Source organism: Caretta caretta, chromosome 3 (assembly GCF_965140235.1).
Source record: "Caretta caretta isolate rCarCar2 chromosome 3, rCarCar1.hap1, whole genome shotgun sequence".
NCBI classification, from domain to species: domain Eukaryota; kingdom Metazoa; phylum Chordata; order Testudines; family Cheloniidae; genus Caretta; species Caretta caretta.
The window spans coordinates 97,338,043-97,365,432 of NC_134208.1; the positions used below are offsets into that span (position 1 = coordinate 97,338,043).

A 27,390-nucleotide genomic window follows, 5' to 3' on the forward strand; every position below is an offset into this window, starting at 1 on the left:
GTGTCTGTCTATATGCTGGTTTTTCTGCCGGGGATAGACCAGGAATGGAGTCTTAGGACTTTTAGTAAGTAATCTAGCTAGGTATGTGTTAGATTATGATTTCTTTAAATGGCTGAGAAAAGAATTGTGCTGAATAGAATAACTATTTCTGTCTGTGTATCTTTTTTGTAACTTAAGGTTTTGCCTAGAGGGGTTCTCTATGTTTTTGAATCTAATTACCCTGTAAGATATCTACCATCCTGATTTTACAGGGGGGATTTCTTTATTTCTATTTACTTCTATTTTTATTAAAAGTCTTCTTGTAAGAAACTGAATGCTTTTTCATTGTTCTCAGATCCAAGGGTTTGGGTCTGTGGTCATCTATGCAAATTGGTGAGGCTTTTTATCCAACATTTCCCAGGAAAGGGGGGGTGCAAGTGTTGGGAGGATTGTTCATTGTTCTTAAGATCCAAGGGTCTGGGTCTGTAGTCACCTAGGCAAATTGGTGAGGCTTTTTACCAAACCTTCTCCAGGAAGTGGGGTGCAAGGTTTTGGGAAGTATTTTGGGGGGAAGACACGTGCAAACAGCTCTTCCCCAGTAACCAGTATTAGTTTGGTGGTGGTAGCGGCCAATCCAAGGACGACAGGTGGAAGATTTTGTACCTTGGGGAAGTTTTGACCTAAGCTGGTAAAGATAAGCTTAGGAGGTTTTTCATGCAGGTCCCCACATCTGTACCCTAGAGTTCAGAATAATTGTGTATAGTTCACCCAGCTCTCTAAGCCCTGTAGAAGGTGAAACTGGTCAGCTCAGAGGATTAATCGTGAACATGAAACCTACAGAAGATATGAAAGCAGTCCAGGTCCTTAGCCAATGAATGTTGCCAGCACTGTTCAATGAACTATGTGAAATAAGTTGGGAGACAGCCTCAGTGCAATTCCCAGTGGACATAAGTTCTATGTCCACTTTGCAATCCCCCCCTCCCCCCATCATCCTTCTCAAAAAAACTTTTTCAAGTGGGCCAAGTTATTTATATTGTGGTGATCAGGACTAAACAGGGGATTTAAAGTTTTTTGTCATACATCAGTCTCATTAATTCCTCAAAAGGTAACCTATTTCAGTTATGTAGCCCAGCATTCTAGGTACCAACAGTCAGAGATTTGTTTCAAAATCCTTCTGCACTTATTGTCTCAGGTCATTGGGAAACCTGGAATTTATATAGTGAGGCAAAGTTACAAGGTAAATAATTAGTTTTATTGAGCATACCTACTGGGCTTCTACACAGAATCACCTAAAATTTCTAAAGTCTGGACCCAGCATATACTGGAACTTCAGTAATATCTGGGATGGACTCTCTAGATGTGACATCTGCTTTTGGTTGTTACAAAGTCCTAATCTGGAGCATAGATGGAATCTTTCAAAAGTCTCTATTTTTCCCCACACTGGATAAGAATAACGGCTACTGAGGTCAGTCAGAATTACTTGACTACTGCAGAGCAGAGAATAGGGCCCTGGGATATCATAGGTCAATTCCATTTATTTAAAGCTAAACATTAGCTATATATAAAGATTTTCATCTCTCGAATTCAATGCCACCAAACGACTCAAAGGACTTCAGAGTTCCAGTTTTTAATGACTTTATTTTGTGGGGAGCTTTTGTTCTGTAGGGATGTTTTTACTTATTATGTCAGATAAATTATTATTCAGTACTGAAGCCAGTTACCACGGTCTGCATGAGAAAACACTACCTCTCTGCAGACTGAGATGCCAAATAGATGTGTTAATATATGGCCATATGTGAATACTCCATCTGGAGTCTATATTGTGGGGTATGTACTGCATGATACGCAGAATAAGTGTCAATAGTTTACTGAAATACTCACATATGGACACACATTTTGGCTTCCTGATGTGGAAGAGAGACAGTGTGTTCTCAAAGAGACAGTGGCAACTGATAAACAACAAACTCAGGAGGAGTGGAGATGGACTGTCAGCTCTGATTGATCTCGTAATATGCCACAAGAGGCTGTGAGCCTATTGTCACCTTTTATGAACACTCAGGAAATTTTGGGCTAGAGAATTATTTTCTATTTAGGAGAAAAATGCGTGGTCCAAGAGATAGGACCAATACGTTATCATAGTCTACAATACATTCAGTACCTGTAGAATATTTTGGAGCAGAGATAGATACTAAAGAGCAAAACCAGCACAGTTAATACTTGCAAATTATCTTTAAGACAAATTTCCTTCTTTTCAGCCAGCTGGCACACACAGTTCTGTCTCAGTACGGTACAACTTGCCTATGTTTAAGGGCTGCACTGCATGTTTAAACTCATTTCCTGAAAAAACCATTTGCCACAGACTGAATTATCTTACATCTCCACCCCCTTGCCTTGGAGCTTCTCTGCCTGAGACTGCTGTGCAATATAAAGGATGGCTACTTGAACTCTAGTTTCTCAGTGGTTGTCATTCATTTTCAGAACACTTGATGGCAAAGACAACGGCCAGTGAAATGTTTTCTGTACTACATGCTTTCACCAACTTTTTTGCTGGCCGGTCATTACTGACAATACCAGCTCTTCATTGAGAGATTCTTGACTGAATAGTACTTTCAGTTTTAGAGTCTAAATCATCGTAGCATGTATTGATATCCTGCTTGTCAAGGATGTTACTTTGAGTTTCTTGAGCAAAAGTCACAAAAGTATAAGTATTTTATTACTTACAAAAAAAGCATTTATATGGCATCCATCAAATTCCAATATACCTTGGTATTTTGTCAAAACTATTTTTGTGGGAAAATACTGTATGGAGAGGAAGAACTCTCTCATGGATTAGGCAGTGGCTTGGAGCACAAGATATTGTGTTCCTTTGCCATCTTCCTGTGTGATCTTGCACAAGTCACTCAGACTTTTTATGCCTCACTTTTCCTTCTGTAAAATGGGAATAATACTTCCTTATCTCACTGGAGTGGTGGTGTTGTTAATTTTGTTTCTCATGGTAGTACCTATGGTGAGGATGAATTAATTAAAAGTCTGAGGCACTTGTTCTATGGTAATAGGAGTCCTATGGGTATTTTGATGGATAGATTGGATGTGTGTATCTATATGTATGTGAGACACATATGTGGATAGATTCACACAGTCTGTCCATCTAGATATTTATGTAATATATGCATATACATTTTCTTCTTTAAATACATCTAATTATGTTATTCTAATTTAAAGGTAAAGACTCCTGAAGTATCACAGATGAATTTATGACTAAAAATGCTCTTTCCATCTGGGCAATATATTTATTTCAAGGGAAATGGTCTTTTTTCTTTTCTCACTGTGCAATCTTTATTAGAGTCTTCCATGATTAACGCTGGAACAGTCCCACAAAGGGGTAGCTCTCCAGATACAGCATTGTCTGCACTCACTCTCACAGGGATTTCTTATTTATTTCTTTTTCAAAAGATATTTCATTTGGAGAATCCCTGCTGAGCTTTTTATTGCAGAAAATTAGGGATCATAAATTGCCCCTCAGAAAACTATAAATTCAGTACAATTGAAACATTCCATGGGCAGCGCTTGGCTCTTGGATGAAATCACTCCTTTTTCTTGTATAATTTATGAGCTTTTTTCCAGCATGGGGGGATTTATGCCTTTAAATTGCACACCAGGGTTTTATTGAATATAATTTGCTAGCAAATTTATATGAGCCAAATATATTGCATTTTATCCGCAATTATGAGCAATAAAATTGATGGGGCTTTACTTTTCATTTTCCTCTGGCAAGCAGAGTAAGCATGAGTTTATCCTGAATTTGTAGTGGAGTTTCTTAGGAGTACATGTGTACAGCTTAAAAAAAAATCAAGGAGGCAAAGAGTGAAGGCTGAAAGGCAGAGGTGCCATTTTGGAAAAGTTTTTATGATGAGTAAGATGCACCTCCAGTGCTCCAAGAGGGTAAAAAGCACTTGGGACATGGATGAAGTCAATGACTCCTACTGACTTCAATGGGCTTTGGATGAGGACTTTGTAAGGTAAGCTGGGGATAACCTGTCTCAAGGCAGCTTTCTGAAAATACATACCAGTTGGTGCAACCTGGTGTATTCCAAAAGCGTGGGGGAAGGTGGAGGGGAGAATTGCCTTTCTGTGCAATTTTTATTGTATCTAAATTGTGCTTATTTTTGTGGGCCTTATTTCCCAAGCATTTTTCCTATGGACACAAAATGAGAGAAAAGTCAGAACAGTATCAAGTTCTTTGAGACAGGACTGTCTAATAGAGGTCTGTAAAGTACCCAGCACACTAAGGCCCTCATTCTCTACTGAGGTCGCTAGGCACTAGCATAATTAATACATATAAATAATGGCCAAGATTTTCAAAAGTTATTTCCTTAAAGTTAGTTTTCTAAATCCTTATTTAGGTACCTAAAAGGAAGTGGCCCAATCTTCAACAGTGCTGAGTGGCCATTGACTCCAATGGGAGCTGCTTCATGCTTTTGAGAGTTTAGGTGCCCAACTTAAGGCACCCACTTCTGAAAATTGGAGTGAGATTGTCACACCCACTCCAGACCCTCTATACCAGGTGAAGGGCTGCAGTGGCATAAATCACATGGAGCATCATCAGTAGTAGCAGAAGAAGTGTTGTGGTAGCCCTCGGGGCCCTGGTCATGGACCAGGGCCCCAATGTTCTAGTGCTGTACAATCACACAGTCTTCTACTGGAGAAGCTTGGAGGAGATGTCAGAATGAACCAGTAGTCAGGACAGATTAAACTATGTTAGATGTAATTATGGTTTACAATGCACATTCCAGTGAATATAGAGCAGCTTGTTTGCATCTTATAATTCACACTATCAGCCTTATGTGTCCATATCATGCCTTTGGCAGTGGCCCATGTCAATTTAAAAAGACTGACAAGAAAAGAAACCGAAGCATGGAGTGGCAACACTGAAGGGACTTCCACAGTTTTCATTCTGACCTTATTCAGAGAAGCTCCCCTTACTTTTGCTGAAAGTTTGCACCAGCAAGCAATGAGAGGAAAATTGGAGCTATGGGGATAATTTCCTTTGATTTATTCCATGCTCTGATTACCCACTGTCCTGTGTGGCTGTCAAACTCCCCCTTTTAAAGCACCTCCTGCTGGTTCTGGGTGCTGCACTTTGAGCGTGGGAGGGCTGGGGTATACACTGATTATGGCCCACACTCAAACAATTCTGCCAAAATGCTACAGTAGAACCTCAGAATTATTAAGAGAAGAGTTATGAACTGACCAGTCAACCACACACCTGATTTGGAACTGGAAGTATACAGTCAGCAGCAGACACACATGCACAACAGCAAATACAGTACAGTATGGTGTCAAATGTAAACTACTAACAAAAAGGGAAAGCAGCATTTTCTTCTGCATATTAAAGTTTCAAACCTGTATTAAATCAATGTTCAGTTGTAAACTTTTGAAAGAACAGGCCTTATGTTTTGTTCAGATTTATGAACATTTCAGCATTATGAACAACCTCCATTCTTGAGGTGTCCATAACTCTGAGGTTCTATAGTAATCTCTATCTCAAATATTGGCTTCCAGTTCAGTGATATTGGAGTACCTCACAGAACCGGCATGAGGTACGGTAGGATAATTGTTCCCATTTTGCAGATAGGAAAGTGAGGCAAAGAGATACTAGATGACTTGCTTCAGGTCAGGATGTCTGTTCTAGACCAGGGAATTGAAGCTAGGTCTCCCAGATCCTAGGCCAGCACTGTAACCACTGGACCATCCTTCATTTGGTCTGTTGTCCTTTTCCTGGGCTCCTGCTGCACACTTGAATCCTTTTTCAAACTTCATGGCTTTTTCCTCCCTCATTAGCTCCTCACTCAGGTTTTGCTGCAGGATAGGACAATCAGGCCAAGAGAAGGGACCTTGGAGTTTTACTGCATTCAAAGATCATTAAGGTTGTGATTTAAAATGGCCAGATTAAAAGGAAATTCGGAGTTAAGGCCAACATGCTTTTTGTGCTATTTTTCCCACAACAGCATGAGCAAAGGGTGGGGTCTCCGCATTTACACTGAATTTCCTGACTGGCTCGCGCCCATTTTGTGTCTCAGACTTAATGTTATTGAAACATTCTATAGCCTTTGTGTTTAATGTATACAAAGTGGTGAGTGCCAGGGCCATAACAGTGAAATATGACTTTCTTAATGAAATTTCAGTCCCAGCTCATTTCACTTCTGACACTGAGGTGACTGCAAATAAACACTTTCCATAAGAGTCATTTAAATGGCTACATAAGCAATCTATCAACTACTATAACGCTTAAATAAATAAAAAAAGGAGTAATTCAAGTACAGTATATTACTGCCTGTGGCTTTGTTCCCCATAACCTTCCCCCCCACCCCTTGTCTTTTTAATAGTCAGATTCCCACTGGCAGAAAACAAATCTTTCTCCAAGTTGGAGAATTTTATCAGATTTATCTCCGAATGTCAGCTCAGTGTGTAGGAAACAAATGGAGTCAGCAGCATGATTTAAATGAGAAGTCTAAATTTACAGTCTCCACTGGCTTCTCATAAACCTTAATGTTTGGCATCAGGTACCAAGGAACTATAAATAACATTCCAAAAAGAACATTTATATCTGCTTAGCCTCTCGTTATATGTCCTCAACACAGCTTAAATAATGTCAGTAATACCTTCATCATGAGCAGGAAATGAAAAAAGTTACCCCATACATGTTTTGTCTTTTAATCAAATATTATTTCTCTTTAGAATGGTGGGTCTGTTTTTTAGGTTTAATTCATTCAAAATGTATGTCTGCAATTTCCACTTGTTTTTCCTAGATCTGAGTAGGTTATAAAACCCTTAAAGCTGAATCTAGCACCATGATTTCTTCACTTGTCCCCCTCTACTCACGCTTCCTCCCCCTACATAAACTTTGATGCTGCTGTAGGGCTAATTCTTCTCTTGGATACATGTGCAAGTGAAACTCATTGACTTGAATGGGAACTGTGTGCATGCAGCTATGGGGGAAATTTGCCCCCAAGTGTCCTAAACTCAGGTATAATCTCACTGGAGAAGAAAGATTTACACACACCCATGCACTGCCCCACTCCTTCCAATACACTCTGTTTAATCTTCTCCCTTTCTCTCCTTTTCCAACTCTTGTCTTTGTGCCCCATGTACTTGGAACAGCCTTGCTTTCTTGCTGGGTACTAAAAATCCACCCCCTTTCCTCCTTCAACCATCTGTCAGCTCACTTGGCCTTGCAATGCTGATCTCCATTTTGAAGCTGTCTGCTCCCAATCTCATGCCTGATCCTTATCATTTTGATTCTCTCTCTCTCCAAGTTAGAGTACCAGCTTTTCAGGGCATGGACCTGGTATTTGTAAGGGTTTATAAAACACTTTTGGCAACTATGGTGCTATATAAGGAATAAATAGACATTTAGATTCTACAGGCCAAATTCTTCCCTTGGATGCATATTCATGGATCCTATTTAAATCAATGGGAGTTGCATAATCATATACAAGGACAGGATTTGGCTCCTTGTGTGTGCGCACATATATATCTATAGATAGTGGCAAAATACCTTGTTCGCCTCAGTAGGCTCCATCCTTTTTAGCCTTGGAGACTCAGGTTTGGGGCAAGGTGAATCCTTATAGGTAGCACAGGGTCCTGCTAGTCCTCTCCTCAGTCAGTCCCTTGTGCTTGTTTTCCTTCCCTTTTGGGGAGTGAGTGCAGCCTCCCTACTGGGAGGGTTTAGTGTCTTGCTGCAAACAACCTACTGGCAGCTTCCCTGCTCCTCTCACTCTCCCCCTCCTACCACCCAGGGGAGGGTTTAAAAAGGTCCCAAGTAGTTGGAGTCAGCTGAACCTAATTGGTTCCCTAGCAACCCCTTTTCCAGCTGAAACTTATTCTCTCTCCTCAGTGGGTAGGGGAGGGGCCTTTTGATCCCCTGGGACTAATTACTACCCCCCTTTTGTAGCTGTTTGTCCTGGGTTTACCACAAGATATAGATATACATATCTATAGATATATGAATGATACATTGCGACAGACACAGACAAACAGAAATGCCATACTGAGTTCAGTGTAGAGCCTCTCTTTGTTCAGACGCTAAAATCAGGGCCCATGCTGTGACAGTCACAGTTGGAACTTAATCATATTGTTGATACACATCAGTGAACAAGCAAAGAAACAGCTACAAAAATAGAAAGGATTAGAAACAGTGGAAGATATGCATTACACACAAAACAAAGGCAAACAGACTAAAACAAGAACCAGAACAGTGGTCTACAAAGAAGGGCAAGCAATTAATGTATTGTGGAAAAAAACAAGAGACGCAAATGTCCAGCATATAATTCCACATGTGCTTACTGCAAGAAAAGAAATCATTTTTCAGGTATGCAGACGGTGACAGAGATAGTCCAATAATGTATACCAAGGGGAGAGTGATGACAATACCTACTCAGATAAATTTGTCTTCCACCACTACTCACTGTGCTGAGGCTGTGAAGAACAGGACAAAGTTGATTTGAACAACTTCAAGTATCACCACAACACCCAGCTCAGACATTCAAATGTGAAATTGATAGTGGCTATACCTGCTACATAATGAGCTTGAATAATTACTGCAACAATGTACAAGTTAAATCCTCCAACCTGCTGAAAAGCAACTCCAGGCTAACACGCTACAGTGTGGCACATGAGGTTGCTCCTTGGGATGAGGCACATTGCTATATCTGTAAAAGGGTACATACACTCTACAAACTAGACTTTGCAATAAAGTCTAGGGACCTTATTCATTATCAACATATACGCAGTATAGAACGCTCTCACAACAGAAGCTTAACGTCTACCATTGCACCTCACTGAGATCTAAGAGAGATGTCCGAGAGAGAAGAACAGTGGTACACTCCTAAGGGGTTGCACCTTACAGTACAGTACCATGTAACTGTCTTTCATCTGGGAGTCACCAGGTGCATTACAAATACTAATCAGTCACTTAATTGCCAGGGCTTCCCCTGCCAGTTTTGCAATCCTTTGATCTTGCCTCTTTTATCCGGCAGCTCTCCAAGCCATCCAGTCCAGCCTGCTACTCCTATCTCATATCACAACCCTTCCTCTTCATAGCTCCTCCCACAGCTCAGTGCCCCACAACCAAGTCTGATGCCACTACAACCAACTGCCTCCCTTGGCTTGGTCTTCTCTTTTGTTCTGACACCATCAGCCTCTTATGCCATTTCACTTCCCCCCACTCCAAACTTTCACTCCACTCGTTCCTCAAAAATTTCTACTTTATCCTTCACCTGGCTCCACTAAAGCTTCTCACCCTGCCTCCTGGCTGCGACACCAAATGAGCCTCTCTCTCAACTGCCATTCCGCTCAGCATCCCAAACGCCTTACCGCTCCGTTGGTCAGCTGAAAGCCCAGATGAGAGTCTATTTTGAAGGTTATGAGGAAGTTACCTTAAGGGGCTGACGCTGATTTTATTTGTGATTTTTAACCAAGATGCCAACATCACATTTAGAAGTTGTGTACAGAAGCCCTCTTCAGAAGATAATGCCAAGAACATAAAAAAGTACAGATAAAAATAAAACACACAAACTGTCTTTTGACCCGCAGCAGTCAACTGAAGGAAAAAATAAGATCATTAGCCTGAGTGGGTAGACAATAATTAGGGGCTGTTCTACTGAGGGAGTTTTCCAGATAATACACAAGGCTTATGAAGACATTTAGAAGCCTCTGTAATAAATTATATTCTCTTTTGGGCTTCGAGGGATTTAGTCACTTTTTCATTTTAAACACGATACAACCATAGGGTTCTCTGTCAGATCTAAGAATTAAAAAAACTAAGCAAAACGCCAGTTTTATTATATCATGTGATTTTAAAGTATGCTTCAGGCTTCTACTGAATATTAAATCACCATAATAAAAAAGAAGAAGAATTGCACACTTTATTTAAGGAAATTACATGAAAGCATCATTAGAAATCTCTTTGGAAACAATGTCAATAACTTGGTGGTGGAAAAATGTGTTACTGTGAAACACTGTAACTATTAAGTAAGACTGTTTTGTGTTCCATATGGGAGGTAGAGGTGGTTATTTCTTGAAAGATTCCTATGGGTGCCTATGTATGCCTTCAATTTGGGGGAGGGATGGAGGGAGAAGGGGCTTTGTCAAAGCTACTGTTTGTTTTGTAAAAGTTTGTTTCCCCAGGATTTTATCCTTTTTAGCAGCAACTGTTTTAGAAAGTGCCTTCAAAGCATCTAATTAAGCTACATGGCCCTAATAGCAGTGGCAGAGTTTACGTTATCAATATACAAATAAGGTTCAGAGTGCAGACATAGGGTAAAATGTTCAAAAGTGTCCAAGTCCCATTTTCAGAAGTGACTTAGGAGCCTAAGTCCCATTGAAAGTCAATGGGATTTAGGAGCCTAAGTACCTAAGTAATTTTGAAAATTTTACCCAGGCCCAATAAAGCTTATAGTTATGTATCACCATTGAGTCTCAGGACCTTGATTTAAGGAGCTCCCAGAAACTTGGGACACAGCAGTAACCAGTCTGTCAGATGTAAAAGGTTCACCACAGTACCTATAAGCTGCATATCATCAAAGATGTTTGACAGAGTGTCAAGGTTACACAGCATTTATATGATATCTGGAGAATCGTCTTGATATACATGTATGAACTTTGGACTTGCTTTGGCAGCTTGTGTGTTAAACATGGGATACATTTAATTTGTATTGAGATTATTATTATTTGTATTATCATAGTGTCTACCAATCCCAGTCAAGGATCAGAGCTCCTTGTGCTAGGCACAGTACATACAAATAGTAAAGAGGACAGTCCCTGCCCCAGTTTGCTCAGAATCTATGTGTCAGACAGTGAAAAGATGAGGAAATAGAATGAACAGAGTATTGCAGAAAAACAGAAGTTGATGAAGTGAGCTGTAGCTCACGAAAGCTTATGTTCAAATAAATTTGTTAGTCTCTAAGGTGCCACAAGTCCTCCTTTTCTACTTGCCTGTAGTGATTTGTAGACATCACAGCAGAGGTAAGTTTTAAGAAGAGATTTAAAAAAAGATAAAAGTGGTAGAAAAGAAGATAAAAGTACAGATTTTGATGGGGAGATTTTCCCATTTTCCTCTCAACTTTCTTTGGACTCCTTAGTCCCTCACTTTTTCAGTTCCTCTTTGCAAAAATCTTTCCTTCCATTAGAGTTCAGGGCTGCTCCAGGTACACTGTACCCAATGCAACCATACTATATCTCTCTGTCTAGGTACTTGTACGACCCTATCATCATAGTATTTGAGCATCTTCTCAGTCTTTGCTGTATTTATCCTCACAACACCTCTGAGAGGTAGGGCAGTGCTATTATCCCCATTTTGCAGATGGGGAACGGAGACATAGAAAGGGTCAGTGATTTGACGAAGGTCATAGAGTCTGTGCTGGAACAGAAAATTGAACCAGAGTCCGTGGAGTCCCAGACTAGAGCCCAACCACGGGAACACCCTTCCTTTCTCTAGTCATTGGGATCCACGTAGTTGAAAGGATGTGCATGAAATTCAGAATCTGGGTTGTGAGATAACAGTGACAAGAAATGGAAGTTGCAGTGGGTAATCTGGAAAGTGTGTGTTTTTGTTTTGAAGAACCTTCTTCCCCTGATCTACCTAGGTATTCATACGAGGCTCATCACCATTCTATCTGAGCACCTCGTCCTTCAGCATGGACAGTGTCACACCTCCATATTTGACCTTTTTTTTAAGCCTCAGGACAACGTTTTGCAAATTGCATTTAATTATTTCAATTTTTAGAATGTTCCAGTAGTTACTCTGTGTAATCACAGCATTTGCTTTGAAACACAAAGACAAATGTTTGAAAAGCATGCATGAGAGAATTCTAAAATCCCCAGAACATTAATTGTTTTAACAGCATCATTGCCAGGTATGATGGCAAGTATTAATTTTTTTCTGCCAATAGAATTATATAAACTCCTCACATTTTATTTTGTAATTTGGCTTATGCTCCATATTGAAATGGTCCATAAACCACTCATTCTACGTAAAAAGATTTTTTCCCTATATATAATATGGCACTTTGTGTAATAGGCATTGCTAGAATATAGAACATAAGAATGGCCATACTGGGGTTAGAACAAAGGTCCATCTAACCCGTTATTCTGTCTTCCAACAGTGGCCAATGCCAAGTGCTTCAGAGGGAATTAACAGAACAGTTAATCATCAAGTGTTCCATCCCTTGTCAAAAGATGAGGCCAGAGTTTTCAAAACGTTGCCTTTATTTGTGTGCACAAAGTTCTCTGATGTGAAATTTTTTGTGCATGTCTGTGTCCAAATGATATAATTCACTTGCACTAAAATATGTAAATGGATTTTGCATGTATGACATGCTATAACACTGATGTTGTGAGGAAACTGAGGCAGGGAAATGCGTGTACGATTTATTATCTTTGTATGGATCTTTGTATTTCTTGTGTGATCAAGTAAAGAGCAATAATGGGTTAGACTTCTGTGCAAGGTATTGGTATATGCTACACCTCCCACATGGCCTCTTGAAGAGATAAACCAGAAGGCTCACACCTTCGGTGGTTTTCTGGGAGAGGGTCTGTTTAAGCTACAAAGGAGTCTGAGGAGTAAGCTCTGATTCTGGGGCTAGGCAGGGAACCATATAGTCTAAGGGTATGTCTACACTACGGAATAAGGTCGAATTTATAGAAGTCGTTTTTTTAGAAATCGGTTTAATATATTCGAGTGTGTGTGTCCCCACAGAAAATGCTCTAAGTGCATTAAGTGCATTAACTCGGCGGAGTGCTTCCACAGTACCGAGGCTAGAGTCGACTTCCGGAGCGTTGCACTGTGGGTAGCTATCCCACAGTTCCCGCAGTCTCCGCTGCCCATTGGAATTCTGGGTTGAGATCCCAATGCCTGATGGGGCTAAAACATTGTCGCGGGTGGTTCTGGGTACATATCGTCAGGCCCCCGTTCCCTCCCTCCCTCCGTGAAAGCAAGGGCAGACAATCATTTCGCGCCTTTTTTCCTGAGTTACCTGTGCAGACGCCATACCACGGCAAGCATGGAGCCCGCTCAGGTAACCGTCACCGTATGTCTCCTGGGTGCTGGCAGACGCGGTACGGCATTGCTACACAGTAGCAGCAACCCATTGCCTTCTGGCAGCAGACAGTGCAATACGACTGGTAGCCGTCATCGTCGTGTCCGAGGTGCTCCTGGCCACGTCGGCTGGGAGCGCCTGGGCAGACATGGGCGCAGGGACTAAATTTGGAGTGACTTGACCAGGTCATTCTCTTTAGTCCTGCAGTCAGTCCTATTGAACCGTCTTATGGTGAGCAGGCAGGCGATACGGATTGCTAGCAGTCGTACTGTACCATCTTCTGCCGGGCAGGCAAGAGATGAGGATGGCTAGCATTCGTATTGTACCATCTTCTGCCGGGCAGGCAAGAGATGAGGATGGCTAGCAGTCGTACTGTACCATCTTCTGCCGAGCAGCCATGAGATGTGGATGACATGCAGTCCTTCTGCACCGTCTGCTGCCAGCCAAAGATGTAAAAGATAGATGGAGTGTATCAAAACAAGAAATAGACTAGATTTGTTTTGTACTCATTTGCCTCCTCTCCCGTATGGGGGACTCATTCCTCTAGGTCACACTGCAGTCACTCACAGGGAAGGTGCAGCGAGGTAAATCTAGCCATGTATCAATCAGAGGCCAGACTAACCTCCTTGTTCCAATAAGAACAATAACTTAGGTGCACCATTTCTTATTGGAACCCTCCGTGAAGTCCTGCCTGAAATACTCCTTGATGTAAAGCCACCCCCTTTGTTGATTTTAGCTCCCTGAAGCCAACCCTGTAAGCCGTGCGTCAGTCGCCCCTCCCTCCGTCAGAGCAATGGTAGACAATCGTTCCGTGCCTTTTTTCTGTGCGGACGCCATACCAAGGCAAGCATGGAGGCCGTTCAGCTCACTTTGGCAATTAGGAGCACATTAAACACCACACGCATTATCCAGCAGTATATGCAGCACCAGAACCTGGCAAAGTGATACCGGGCGAGGAGGCGACGTCAGCGCGGTCACGTGAGTGATCAGGACATGGACACAGATTTCTCTGAAAGCATGGGCCCTGCCAATGCATGCATCATGGTGCTAATGGGGCAGGTTCATGCTGTGGAATGCCGATTCTGGGCTTGGGAAACAAGCACAGACTGGTGGGACCGCATAGTGTTGCAGGTCTGGGACGATTCCCAGTGGCTGCGAAACTTTCGCATGCGTAATGGCACTTTCATGGAACTTTGTGACTTGCTTTCCCCTGCCCTGAAGTGCATGAATACCAAGATGAGAGCAGCCCTCACAGTTGAGAAGCAAGTGGCAATAGCCCTGTGGAAGCTTGCAACGCCAGACAGCTACCAGTCAGTTGGGAATCAATTTGGAGTGGGCAAATCTACTGTTGGGGCTGCTGTGATGCAAGTAGCCCACGCAATCAAAGATCCGCTGATATCAAGGGTAGTGACCCTGGGAAATGTGCAGGTCATAGTGGATGGCTTTGCTGCAATGGGATTCCCTAACTGTGGTGGGGCCATAGACGGAACCCATATCCCTATCTTGGCACCGGAGCACCAAGCCGCCGCGCCGAGTACATAAACCACAAGGGGTACTTTTCAATAGTGCTGCAAGCTCTGGTGGATCACAAGGGACGTTTCACCAACATCAATGTGGGATGGCCGGGAAAGGTACATGACGCTCGCATCTTCAGGAACTCTGGTCTGTTTCAAAAGCTGCAGGAAGGGACTTTCTTCCCAGACCAGAAAATAACTGTTGGGGATGTTGAAATGCCTATATGTATCCTTGGGGACCCAGCCTACCCCTTAATGCCATGGCTCATGAAGCCATACACAGGCAGCCTGGACAGTAGTCAGGAGCTGTTCAACTACAGGCTGAGCAAGTGCAGAATGGTGGTAGAATGTGCATTTGGACGTTTAAAGGTGCGCTGGCGCAGTTTACTGACTCGGTTAGACCTCAGCGAAACCAATATTCCCACTGTTATTATTGCTTGCTGTGTGATCCACAATATCTGTGAGAGTAAGGGGGAGACGTTTATGGCGGGGTGGGAGGTTGAGGCAAATCGCCTGGCTGCTGGTTACGTGCAGCCAGACACCAGGGCGGTTAGAAGAGCACAGGCGGGTGCGGAACGCATCAGAGAAGCTTTGAAAACCAGTTTCATGACTGGCCAGGCTACGGTGTGAAAGTTCTGTTTGTTTCTCCTTGATGAAACCCCCCGCCTCTTGGTTCACTCTACTTCCCTGTAAGCTAACCACCCTCCCCTCCTCCCTTCGATCACCACTTGCAGAGGCAATAAAGTCATTGTTGCTTCACATTCATGCATTCTTTATTCATTCATCACACAAATAGGGGGATGACTACCAAGGTAGCCCAGGAGGGGTGGTGGAGGAGGGAAGGAAAATGCCACACAGCACTTTAAAAGTTTACAACTTTAAAATTTATTGAATGCCAGCCTTCTTTTTTTTGGGCAATCCTCTGTGGCGGAGTGGCTGGTTGGCCGGTGGCCCCCCCACCGCGTTCTTGGGCGTCTGGGTGTGGAGGCTATGGAACTTGGGGAGGAGGGCGGTTGGTTACACAGGGGCTGTAGTGGCAGTCTGTGCTCCAGCTGCCTTTGCTGCAGCTCAACCATACACTGGAGCATACTGGTTTGGTCCTCCAGCAGCCTCAGCATTGAATCTTGCCTCCTCTCATCACGCTGCCGCCACATTTGAGCTTCAGCCCTGTCTTCAGCCCGCCACTTACTCTCTTCAGCCCGCCACCTCTCCTCCCGGTCATTTTGTGCTTTCCTGCACTCTGAAATTATTTGCCTCCACGCATTCATCTGTGCTTTGTCAGTGCGGGAGGACAGCATGAGCTCGGAGAACATTTCATCTCGAGTGCGTTTTTTTTTCTTTCTAATCTTCACTAGCCTTTGGGAAGGAGAAGATCCTGTGATCATTGAAACACATGCAGCTGGTGGAGAAAAAAAAAGGGACAGCGGTATTTAAAAAGACACATTTTATAAAACAGTGGCTACACTCTTTCAGGGTAAACCTTGCTGTTAACATTACATACATAGCACATGTGCTTTCGTTACAAGGTCGCATTTTGCCTCCCCCCTCCCCGTGGCTAACAGCGGGGAACATTTCTGTTTAGCTACAGGCAAACAGCCCAGCAGGAGCGGGCTCCTCTGAGTGTCCCCTGAAGAAAAGCACTCTATTTCAACCAGGTGACCATGAATTATATCTCACTCTCCTGAGGATAACACAGAGAGATAAAGAACGGATGTTGTTTGAACGCCAGCAAACATACACTGCAATGCTTTGTTGTACAATGATTCCCGAGTACGTGTTACTGGCCTGGAGTGGTAAAATGTCCTACCATGAAGGACGCAATAAGGCTGCCCTCCCCAGAAACTTTTGCAAAGGCTTTGGGAATACATCCAGGAGAGCCGCGAATGCCAGGGCAAAGTAATCCTTTCACATGCTTGCTTTTAAACCATGTATAGTATTTTAAAAGGTACACACACCGGAGGTCCCTTCTCTGCCTGCCAGGTCCAGGAAGCAGCCTTGGGTGGGTTCATGGGGTACTGGCTCCAGGTCTAGGGTGAGAAACAGTTCCGGGCTGTCGGGAAAACTGGTTTCTCCGCTTGCTTGCTGTGAGCTATCTACAACCTCATCATCATCATCATCTTCTTCGTCCCCAAAACCTGCTTCCGTGTTGCCTCCATCTCCATTGGAGGAGTCAAACAACACGGCTGGGGTAATGCTGGTGAACCCCCTAAAATGGCATGCAGCTCATCATAGAAGCGGCATGTTTGGGGCTCTGACCTGGAGCGGCAGTTCGCCTCTCTGGTTTTCTGGTAGGCTTGCCTCAGCTCCTTAAGTTTCACGTGGCACTGCTTCGGGGCCCTGTTATGGCCTCTGTCCTTCATGCCCTGGGAGATTTTGACAAAGGTTTTGGCATTTCGAAAACTGGAACAGAGTTCTGATAGCACGGATTCCTCTCCCCAAACAGCGATCAGATCCCGTACCTCCCGTTCAGTCCATGCTGGAGCTCTTTTGCGATTCTGGGACTCCATCATGGTCACCTCTGCTGATGAGCTCTGCATGGTCACCTGCAGCTTGCCACGCTGGCCAAACAGGAAATGAGATTCAAAAGTTCGCGGTTCTTTTCCTGTCTACCTGGCCAGTGCATCTGAGTTGAGAGTGCTGTCCAGAGCGGTCACAATGGAGCACTCTGGGATAGCTCCCGGAGGCCAATACCGTCGAATTGTGTCCACAGTACCCCAAATTCGAGCCGGCAAGGCCGATTTAAGCACTAATCCACTTGTCAGGGGTGGAGTAAGGAAATCGATTTTAAGAGCCCTTTAAGTCGAAATAAAGGGCTTCATCGTGTGGACGGATGCAGGTTTACATCGATTTAACGCTGCTAAATTCGACCTAAAGTCCTAGTGTAGACCAGGGCTAAGCTCTCAGGATGGGATACTAGCTAGAGGATCTGCTCTCCAACAATGTGTATAGAGCTGGGTCCCCCCACATCAGTCTGGTGAGCTGTCAGCAGGGGCAGCCCAACCAGATCTGTGACAGGAATAATGAATGCAAATCCCCAGTGGTGAACCAATGCATGTAACAAGTCCTTTGAAGTTTCATGCCCCTTGGCAAATTCATGCAGGCTGGTTTGACCTGGTTCAAAAGCCTTAGAAGACAAGGGACTTGAAACTGTCTTCCCCCTCCCCAGGTCAGAAGCTGTTTTATACATTCTCCATTTGAAAACTGACAGGTCTGAGACTGTGACCAAGAGACCTGACCCTGCGAAGGACCGGAAGTATTTTAAATCTGCCAGGGTCACCATGTGGAAGATTGGTGACCACCTGGTAAGTTAGGCAGACACATAAACTGTCTATTACTTTAAGATATGTTTCTCTGGAATGTTTTTGTTCTGAATAAATAGTACTTTGCTTTATGAGAGATGGTCACTAGTTAAACCCTGGTTTCAGAGTAACAGCCGTGTTAGTCTGTATTCACAAAAAGAAAAGGAGTACTTGTGGCACCTTAGAGACTAACCAATTTATTTGAGCATAAGCTTTCGTGAGCTACAGCTCACTTCATCCTGTCATTTTGTCAGCTGACCAGGATGAGGGTGGTCTAGTCTAGTGGCTGGAGCAGGCATCAGGTCTAGTGCCTGGGGACACAACTTTCGTCACTTGTCAGGAGCCAAAGTCAAGCATCCAACCTGAAGGCCGAAACTGGGTACCAGAGTCAAGGGTTGAGCCTGGAGTCCATTGTCAGGAGACAGAGGCAAGGATCAAACCGGAGGGAAGGAACTGGTGCGAGCAGGGTATCAGTCAAGGAGAGGTTCTAGGCAGGGGCAGGACAGAGGAAAGGCTGTAGCAGCAGAAAGCAGGTAATGCAGGAGAAGGCACAGTGGTGGACATGAGCACTGAGAAACTAGCAAGTTGTTGCAGCTGTTGGCTTTAGAGTCAGCCTGCTGGCCTCTGAAGGCAATCAGGTAGTGTTGCTAATCAGGCAGCCTGCTGCAGGCCTGCTGTACTGATGAGGCTGCCTGGAGGCTAACTATGCTGCAGGCTCCTGATTCCTGACACATTCTTCCTGAGAGAACAGAACTATGGGTGCTGAACTGAAGTCTGACCTGCTGAATTGCAGGAGTCTGCAGCCTAAGGTCCTGGTCTGGAGGGAGTCAATCACAGGATTCTGCCCTGAGAAGGGTGAGAGCTGGTGGCCTGCGACCTAAGTGGGATGCCCTCCAAGAGGCCATGCGGGGGTCAGAGTGCTCTATCTATCTATACTCTGTCACTCATTTATGCACAAAACTGGCATATGCATGTGATTTGTGCAAGCTAAGTTGCGTGCACACATATGAAAGCCTTCCTAAGACACCTTTGAAGACATGGTTTTTAAAAGAATATAATATATGTTGGGGGAATTTCCTTTCAAAAGTGTACTTAGTGCTTATTATAGTATATGGCACATGTATGTCTCACTTCGATAGACTACTTACGCATGTGCCTGACTTTAAGCTTGTATTGACGTTAATGGGACTATATACATTTTTAAGTACCTTGCTGAATCAGGGTCTCAATCTTCAGAGCCCTCTGCAGATACGAACAAATGAATCTTCACAACATCCCAGTGAAGGAGGTAAATACTATTCCCAGTTTAAAAACTGAAGTAGACAAATCCCAGATTTTCATTCATGTTCCTTTGGGGTGCCTCAATTATTGCGTGCCCACTTTGAGACACCCAGGTGTTAGATTTTCAGAGGTGCTGAGTACAGTAGAACCTCAGAGCTAGGAAAACCTCGGCTATGGAGGTTGTAACTCTGAAATGTTTGTAACTTTGAACAAAACGTTCTGCTTGTTCTTTCAGAAGCTTACAACTGAACATTGACTTACTGCAGCTTTGAAACTTTACTGTGCAGAAGAAAAATGCTGCTTTCTCTTTATTTTTTTAGTTGTTTATATGTTTCACACAGTATTGTACTGTATTTTTTTTTTTTTTTTTTGGTCTCTGCTGCTGCCTGATTGCATCCTTCCAGTTCCAAATGAGATGTGTGGTTGACTGGTTAGTTTGTAACTCTGGTGTTCATAACTTTGAGTTCTACTGTATTGGCAGCTCCTATTCAGTTCAGCTGGAGCATGGGTGATCAGGCCCAAGACATCTGAAATTGGGCATCCGCAAATTGAGCACCCCAAACTAGTGACCGCTTATAAAAGCGTTAGTCTAAGTGACTTGTCAAGGCCACACAGTGAGTCAATAGGCAGAGCCAGCTTAGATCTCAGGAGTTCTTAATTAAATTCCATGTTGCCTCTTCTAAACCACACTGATTCTCTTGGACTAAATGTAAAGTGAACTGCCAAGAACGTGCACTCATGTCATATGCTAGAAAAACACCACAAAACTTTGTTGGCCATATAAAACTTTTTGCACAGTGGGACAATAACTTCTTTTTAAAAACCAAGTAACTATTTTGATCTAAAGCAATCAGGCTCCATTAAAACATTTTACAAAACAGCCAATTTGGATGAATAGGAGTACAAAAGAGCATGGCACATGCCTCCCTTCCCTTGCATAGATCTATTGGGTTTTCAAACTGAGCGATGAAATCCCCTTTCTGGACTGAAATCTCTGACGCCAAGTTTCTAACCCCAGAGGAAATGTCCTTGCCAATGGTATAAACCTTTACAAATAAGGGTATATAAAGAAAGCCACCCCTCCCCATCCCCAGGATTATGGAGCCACTATTGCAGAGCACATAATTATAGGTCTGTCAGGCTTTCCCTTATAGCCTCCTATTTTCAAAGAGTTAGAACTTCAACACACCTTTTTCAAAACCACTCCCTAAAACACCTCCTCTGCTCAGTAGCCACAGCTTTGTTACATGTGTAGAGTTAACTTTTAAAAGTGACCAGTGTGAACAAGGTTAAATGTTAAGTTTGGAATTAATAAAAAATGAATAAAATGAAAAGTGAATGAAAAGCTAAGCAAGCACTGATTTGGGCACCCCAGGGGGAGAAGAGACAGTGAGGAAGGCCAAGGAAGAACTGGAAGAAGACAGCAACAAGGGTTAGTGAACGGGCTGGCATCACCTGCGAAGAAGTACCACAACTAGCAAGTGATCGTAATCAGTGAAGGAATGGGAATCAGTGATGTGTCAGCAGCACCGGAGGAACTCAGGTAAGGTAAAAACAAATGAAGAGACCTAGGGCATAAAGAGAATCTGGGGTGAGAGAGGAGGCAAGGGACCAAGAAATATTATTATTAATTATTTGTATTACTGTATCATCTGTGAGCACCAGTAATAGCCGAGGGGCCCATTGTGCTAGGCGCTGTACAAACACAAAATGAAATGACATTCCCTGCCCTAGAGAATTTACAGTTGAAGTATAAGACAAGAGACAACAGATTGATATATAGGGTATGTCTACACTACAAAATTAGGTCGATATTATAGAAGTAGATTTTTAGAAATCGATTTTATACAGTCGATTGCGTATGTCCATACTAAGTGCATTAAGTCGGTGGAGTGCATCCTCACTACCATGGCTAGCATCAACTTATGGAGTGGTGCACTGTGGGTAGCTAGCCCACAGTTCCCGCAATCTCCACCGCCCATTAGAATTCTGGGTTAAGCTTCCAATGCCTGATGGGGCAAAAACATTGTCGTGGGTGGTTTTGGGTACATGTCATCAGTTGCCCCTCCCTCCATGAAAACAACGGCAGATAATTGTTTCACGCCTTTTTTCCGTGCGGATGCCATACTGCTTTCAGCAGACGGTGCAGTAGGACTGCTAACCGTCGTCATCCACTGCTTCCGCTGCAACTCTGCTCTCCTGCAGATGCCATACGATGGCAAGCATGAGATGAGATCACCGCTCAGATCACCACAGGAGTTATGAGCATTGTAAACACCTTGAGCATTATCCTGCAGTATGTGCAGAACCAGAACCTTCAAAAGCAGGCGAGGAGGCAACAGCAGCTTGGTGATGAGAGTGATGAGGACATGGACACAGACTTCTCTCAAAGTATGGGCCCCGGCAATTTGGACATCCTGGTGGCAATGGTGCAGGCTCATGTGGTGGAACGCCAATTCTAGGCCCAGGAAACAAGCACAGATGGGTGGGACCGCACAGTGTTGCAGGTATGGGATGATTCCCAGTGGCTGTGAAACTTCCACATGTGTAAGGGCACTTTCATGGAACTTTGTGACTTGCTTTCCCCTGCCCTGAAGTGCAAGAATACCAAGATGAGAGCAGCCCTCACAGTTCACAAGCGAGTGGTGATAGCCCTCTGGAAGCTTGCAATGGCAGACAGCTTCTGGTCAGTTGGGAATCAATTTGGAGTGGGCAAATCTACTGTGGGGGCTGCTGTGATCCAAGTAGCCAACACAATCACTGAGCTGCTGCTATCAAGGGTAGTGACTCTGGGAAATGTGCAGGTCATAGTGCATGGCTTTGCTGAAATGGGATTTCCTAACTGTGGTGGGGTGATAGATGGAACACATATTCCTATCTTGGGACCAGACCACCTTGGCAGCTAGTACGTAAACCGCAAGGGGTACTTTTCAAGGGTGCTGCAAGCACTGGTGGATCACAAGGGACGTTTCACCGACATCAACGTGGGATGGCCAGGAAAGGTACATGATGCTTGCATCTTCAGGAACTCTGGTCTGTTTGAACAGCTGCAGGAAGGGACTTACTTCCCAAACAAGAAAATAACTGTTGGGGATGTTGAAATGCCTATTGTTACCCTTGGGGACCCAGCCTACCCCTTAATGAAGCCAGACACAGGCACCCTGGACAGTAATCAGGAGCCGTTCAACTATAGGCTGAGCAAGTGCAGAACAGTGGTAGAATGTGCATTTGGATGTTTAAAAGTGCGCTGGCGCAGTTTACTGACTCGGTTAGACCTCAGCGAAACCAATATTCCCATTGTTATTGCTGCTTGCTGTGTGCTCCACAATATCTGTGAGAATAAGGAGGAGATGTTTATGGTGGGGTGGGAGGTTGAGGCAAATCGCCTGGCCACTGATTATGTGCAGCCAGACAGCAGGGCAATTAGAAGAGCACAGCTGGGCAAGCTGCACATCAGAGAAGCTTTGAAAACCAGTTTCATGACTGGCCAGGCTACGGTGTGACAGTTCTGTTTGTTTCTCCTTGATGAAGACCCGCCCCCTTGGTTCACTCTACTTCCCTGTAAGCCAACCGCCCTCCCCCTTCGATCACCACTTGCAGAGGCAATAAAGTCATTGTTTCAAAATCATTCATTCTTTATTAATTCTTTATTAATTCATCACACAAACAGGGGGATAACTGCCAAGGTAGCCCGGGAGGGGTGGGAGAGGAGGGAAGCACCGGGTGGGGTGGTGGATGAGGGGAGGAGGGAAGGACAAGGCCACACTGCACTTCAAATCTTATTGAATGCCAGCCTTCTGTTGCTTGGGCAGTCCTCTGGGGTGGAGAGGTTGGGTGCCCAGAGCCCCCCCCACCCCACTTCTTGGGTGTCTGGGTGAGGAGACTATGGAACTTGGGGAGGAGGGTGGGCAGTTACACAGGGGCTGCAGTGGCGATCTGTGCTCCTGCTGCCTTTCCTGAAGCTCCACCAGACACCGGAGCATATCAGTTTGATCCCCCAGTAGCCTCAGCATTGCATCCTGCCTTCTCTCATCACACTGCTGCCACCTCTCCTCTTGTTCCCACAACCTCTCATCTTGCTCGTCCCTCCTGTCCTCGTGTTCATTTTCTGTTTTCCTGGACTCTGCCATTGTTTGCCTCCATGCATTCTGCTGAGCTCTTTCAGTGCGGGAGGACTGCATGAGCTCAGAGAATATTTCATAACGAGTGCGTTTTTTTCACCTTCTTATCTGTGCTAGCCTCTGGGGATGATAGGGGGAGTGTTGAAACATTTGCAGCTGCAGGAGGAAAAAAAGGGAGAGTAGTATTTAAAGAGACCCATTTTAGAGAACAATGGGTAGGCTCTTTCATGGTGAACCAAGTTGTTAACATTACATAGCACATGTTCTTTCGGTACAAGGTTGCATTTTGCCTCTTATATTGAGGCCCTGCCGGTTTGGTGTGAACGATCACACACGCAGGGCCGGGCAACAGAATTCGGCTTGCAGGCAGCCATGGTAAGCCACAGTCTTTTGGCTTCTTCAACCTTCATAACATGTGGGAATGGTTTCAAACACCAGCGCCCTCCTTTCCCATACCAAGCACCCGTTGGGTTGGCCATTTAAAAGGAGGGGCTGCGGTTTTCAGGTTAAAGTGCAGCACAAACCCAACTAAACCTCCCCCCCAATACTCTGGGATGATCGCTTCACCTCACCTCCCACCATGTGACTAGTATCAGGGAAGATCCCTGCCAGCGAAATGCGAACAGTTCAACGTGAATGCCCCACTCCCCCTCCCCGCCGCCCCACACCGTGCGGCTAAAAGCGGGGATGATTTCTTTTCCGCTCAATCCCCTGACACGTTAACAAACTTTTCCAGTAGCTGTACTGGCAGCGAATGCATCCCAAGTCTTCAGGGCAAATTAATCATTAAACACGCTTGCTTTTAAACCATGTAGTATATTTATAAAGGTACGCTCACCGGAGGTGCCTTCTCCAGCTTCATGGTCCAGGACCCCTCCTTGGGAGAGTTGGGAGAGTATTGGCTCCAGGGTGATAAACAGTTCCTGGCTGTTAGGGAGAAGGGATTTGCCACTTGCCTGCTGTGTGCTATTCTCAACCTCTTCCTCCTCCTCCTCTTCCTCGTCCCCCAAATCCTCATCCCTGTTGCGTAAGACTCCCCGCTTGTAGGTGTCCATGGACAGGGGTGGGGTAGTGGTAGGGGCACCTAGAATTGCATGCAGCTCATCATAGAAGTGGCATGTCTGGGGCTCTGACCCGGAGCGGCAGTTTGCCTCTTTGTTTTTTTGGTAGGCTTGCCTGAGCTCCTTAATTTTCACATGGCACTGCTGAGGGTCCCTGTTATAGCCTCTGTCCATCATGCCCTTGGAGATTTTTTCAAATATTTTGGCATTTCATCTTTTGGAATGGAGTTCTGATAGCACTGATTCATCTCCGCATACAGCGATCAGATCCAGTACTCCCGTTTGGTCCATGCTTGAGCTCTTTTGCGATTCTGGGACTACATGGTCACCTGTGCTGATGAGCTCGCCACACTGGCCAAACAGGAAATGAAATTCAAAAGTTCCCGGGGCTTTTCCTGTGTACCTGGCTAGTGCATCTGAGTTGAAAGTGCTGTCCAGAGCGGTCACAATGGAGCATTCTGGGAGAGCTCCCAGAGGCCAATACCATCAAATTGCGTCCACACTACCCCAAATTCGACTTGGCGATGTTGATTTCAGCGCTAATCCCCTCGTCAGGGAGGAGTACAGAAATCGATTTTAAGAGCCCTTTAAGTTGACAAAAATGGCTTTGTTGTGTGAATGGGTGCAGGGTTAAATCGATCTAACGCTGCTAAATTCAACCTAAATTCGTAGTGTAGACCAGGGCAAAGACAGATGGAAAACAATGAGACAATACTGACCACAGCATGATCCGTAGTGCTCTCAGCACACCAATTGCCTACGTGTTGTCAGTTTTTGTGTGTAGGTATCATAGCAAAGAAGTGCAAAGCAGGCAGGGCTGACCCCCAGCCCACACTTATGCCCTGGTTCTCTCTAGCCCCATCTATTTTTAACATGCTTATAAATTGAGGCTGCCTTCCTGCAGATTGTTGCATGTGTGGAACTCTGCTGGCTCAGTGGGGATGCAAATTTGCAGAATCTGAGCCTGTTTTTTCTTTCTTTTTTAAGGAAAAAATCATCATGTATAATTTTAAATATTACACTTGCAAATATTTTAAAAAAGTGATCAGGGCAGGGGAGAGCAGTGGTAGGAAGAGGAGAGGAGACTGTGGGAATGAGCCTAAGGGTATGTCTACATTGTAATAAAAAATCTGCAGCTGGCCCATGCGCATTGAGTCAGGCTCTCGGGGTGAGAGACTGCAGGCCTGTTTAATTGCAGTGTAACCTTCTGGGCTTGGGCTGCAGCCTGAGCTCTGGGACTCTCCCACCTCACAGGTCCTAGAGCCCGGGCTCCAGTCTGAGCCGGGAAGTCTACAATGCAGTTAAACAGCCCTGTGAGCCTGAGTCAGCTGACATGGGTCAGGCACAGAGGTCTAACTGCAGTGTAGACATACCAGAAACACCGCTAAATTAGAAGGGGACCGCATCTAGCTGCAGCAGGGCTCTGCAAGTTTCAGCACTGACATGGGTATCGTTAACAGAGGGGGAAAATTCATGTGGTAGTGCAACTAAATGTTTAGAAGTGCTAATGTTTAACTAGCCTATAAAACCTGTAGTTTTGAGCTGTGAAATTTTCTGAAAAAATTATTCTCTTATGTTGCATGACACGTGGAACTACCCAAACAAATCACGTATTTGGCTCAAAAGTTAGCGTGTGAAAGAGGTCAAAGCCAGGGTTACAGTGGAACTCCCAATGCAACTTTAATTATGGAATCTCTATTCCGCCTCCAGTGTATATTTGAATTTTACTTAGCATAATGCACTGACAGTGGATCACATTTGTTAACAGTCCCAGTCAGGAAATACTCCTGTGCTGACAAAGCTGCCCAGCACTCAGTGTGATAAGGAGTTTTTAAATGATAAGCTGCAGACTGGAACGCTCCCCAGAAGCATGCATTTCTACTGATGGCTTTGAGCACGGATACTATCCTAAACCTTGGCCTTGCAGCCATTTCTTTTACATACTGTAAATTACGTGGAAGGGTCTTAGGAATTTTCCTGAATTATAGTGTAAACATTTCTAATTAAAATATCTCCGATTCATACCCATCCATTAATGTACTCTATTTGCATGGCCTCTCCATCTCCGAGATAATTGGTTCTCTAGGGCAAAGGTGGCCCTCTGTCCTTTTGTTTCCTCTCATCACCACTTCCTCTCTTCCTTTGTTTCAGTGGCCTTATCTTTCTCTTTCTCTCCTTTCTCAAATGTCCCTGTGTGAGGACATACCTCCATCCTTCAGGCCTTAAACCCCCTCTCTACTCTAGCTCCTCTCTTTGCATTAATCCTCCACACCTCTGTCTCTATGAGAAGGATGGAGCCCTCTCTGTACAAGACTCAAGCTCTTCCCCAGATTGTAATCTTTATTCCTCCACCAGATCTTTGTCGGTGCTCTAGCCTCCATCTTTGTTCATACTCCTTCCCTTGCTACCTTTAGGCCACCACTTGAATGGAATGGTGCTATGCTACATACTCACTTTCACTTTCCCTCTTCCCCCCCTCATTTCATCAACTACATTCGATTGTCTGGCTGGCTGGAGGTTGTTTCTCAGATTGCCTCATTCCCCTTTGAAAGGGCAGCATTTTACAGAACTCAGTATCAGAGTTTTGGTGATGTCTGGAAATTTCCACAGAACATGTTCTGCATCATTTCATTACCACTCAGCCATTGGCTGGTTATTCTAAACCAATTTGATTATGGTTGGTCAAAATGTATGTAAAATATACAATATTTCCCCTCTCCTGTTCCCCCCACATAACTATTAGTTATGTACAGTGCTGTGAGCCAAAAACAGTCAGACCTGCCAAAATTCTGGATGAAGCAAGAGTGTCCTACATTTTAGTCTTTTCACTTGTTCCCGAGCCAGTCTCCACTAGCCTCTCTCTACTCTGAAAACTCCTCCTGCTTACCATTACCTGCTTAGTCCTTTATATGCTGGCATACTAGTCCATGGCTTCTTTCTCAGGCAGATAGTTAGAATGGGGTGCTAAGCCTTAATAATAATACCTATCTTTTATTTACTGCTTTTAATTTGTAGATCTCAAAGTGCTTCACAATCTG

General features: G+C 44.3%; 1 long non-coding RNA gene across 1 annotated transcript in view; it reads left to right on the top strand.

The window, feature by feature from the left end:
- Positions 1 to 3,887: 3,887 nt before the first annotated feature.
- Positions 3,888 to 27,390, top strand: part of LOC125634984 (uncharacterized) — an 81,169-nt gene continuing 57,666 nt past the window's right edge. The window contains exons 1-2 of the long non-coding RNA XR_007356103.1: positions 3,888 to 3,998; positions 20,546 to 20,713. This is a non-coding gene — a long non-coding RNA (uncharacterized LOC125634984). The remainder of the gene's footprint in view (positions 3,999 to 20,545; positions 20,714 to 27,390) is intronic.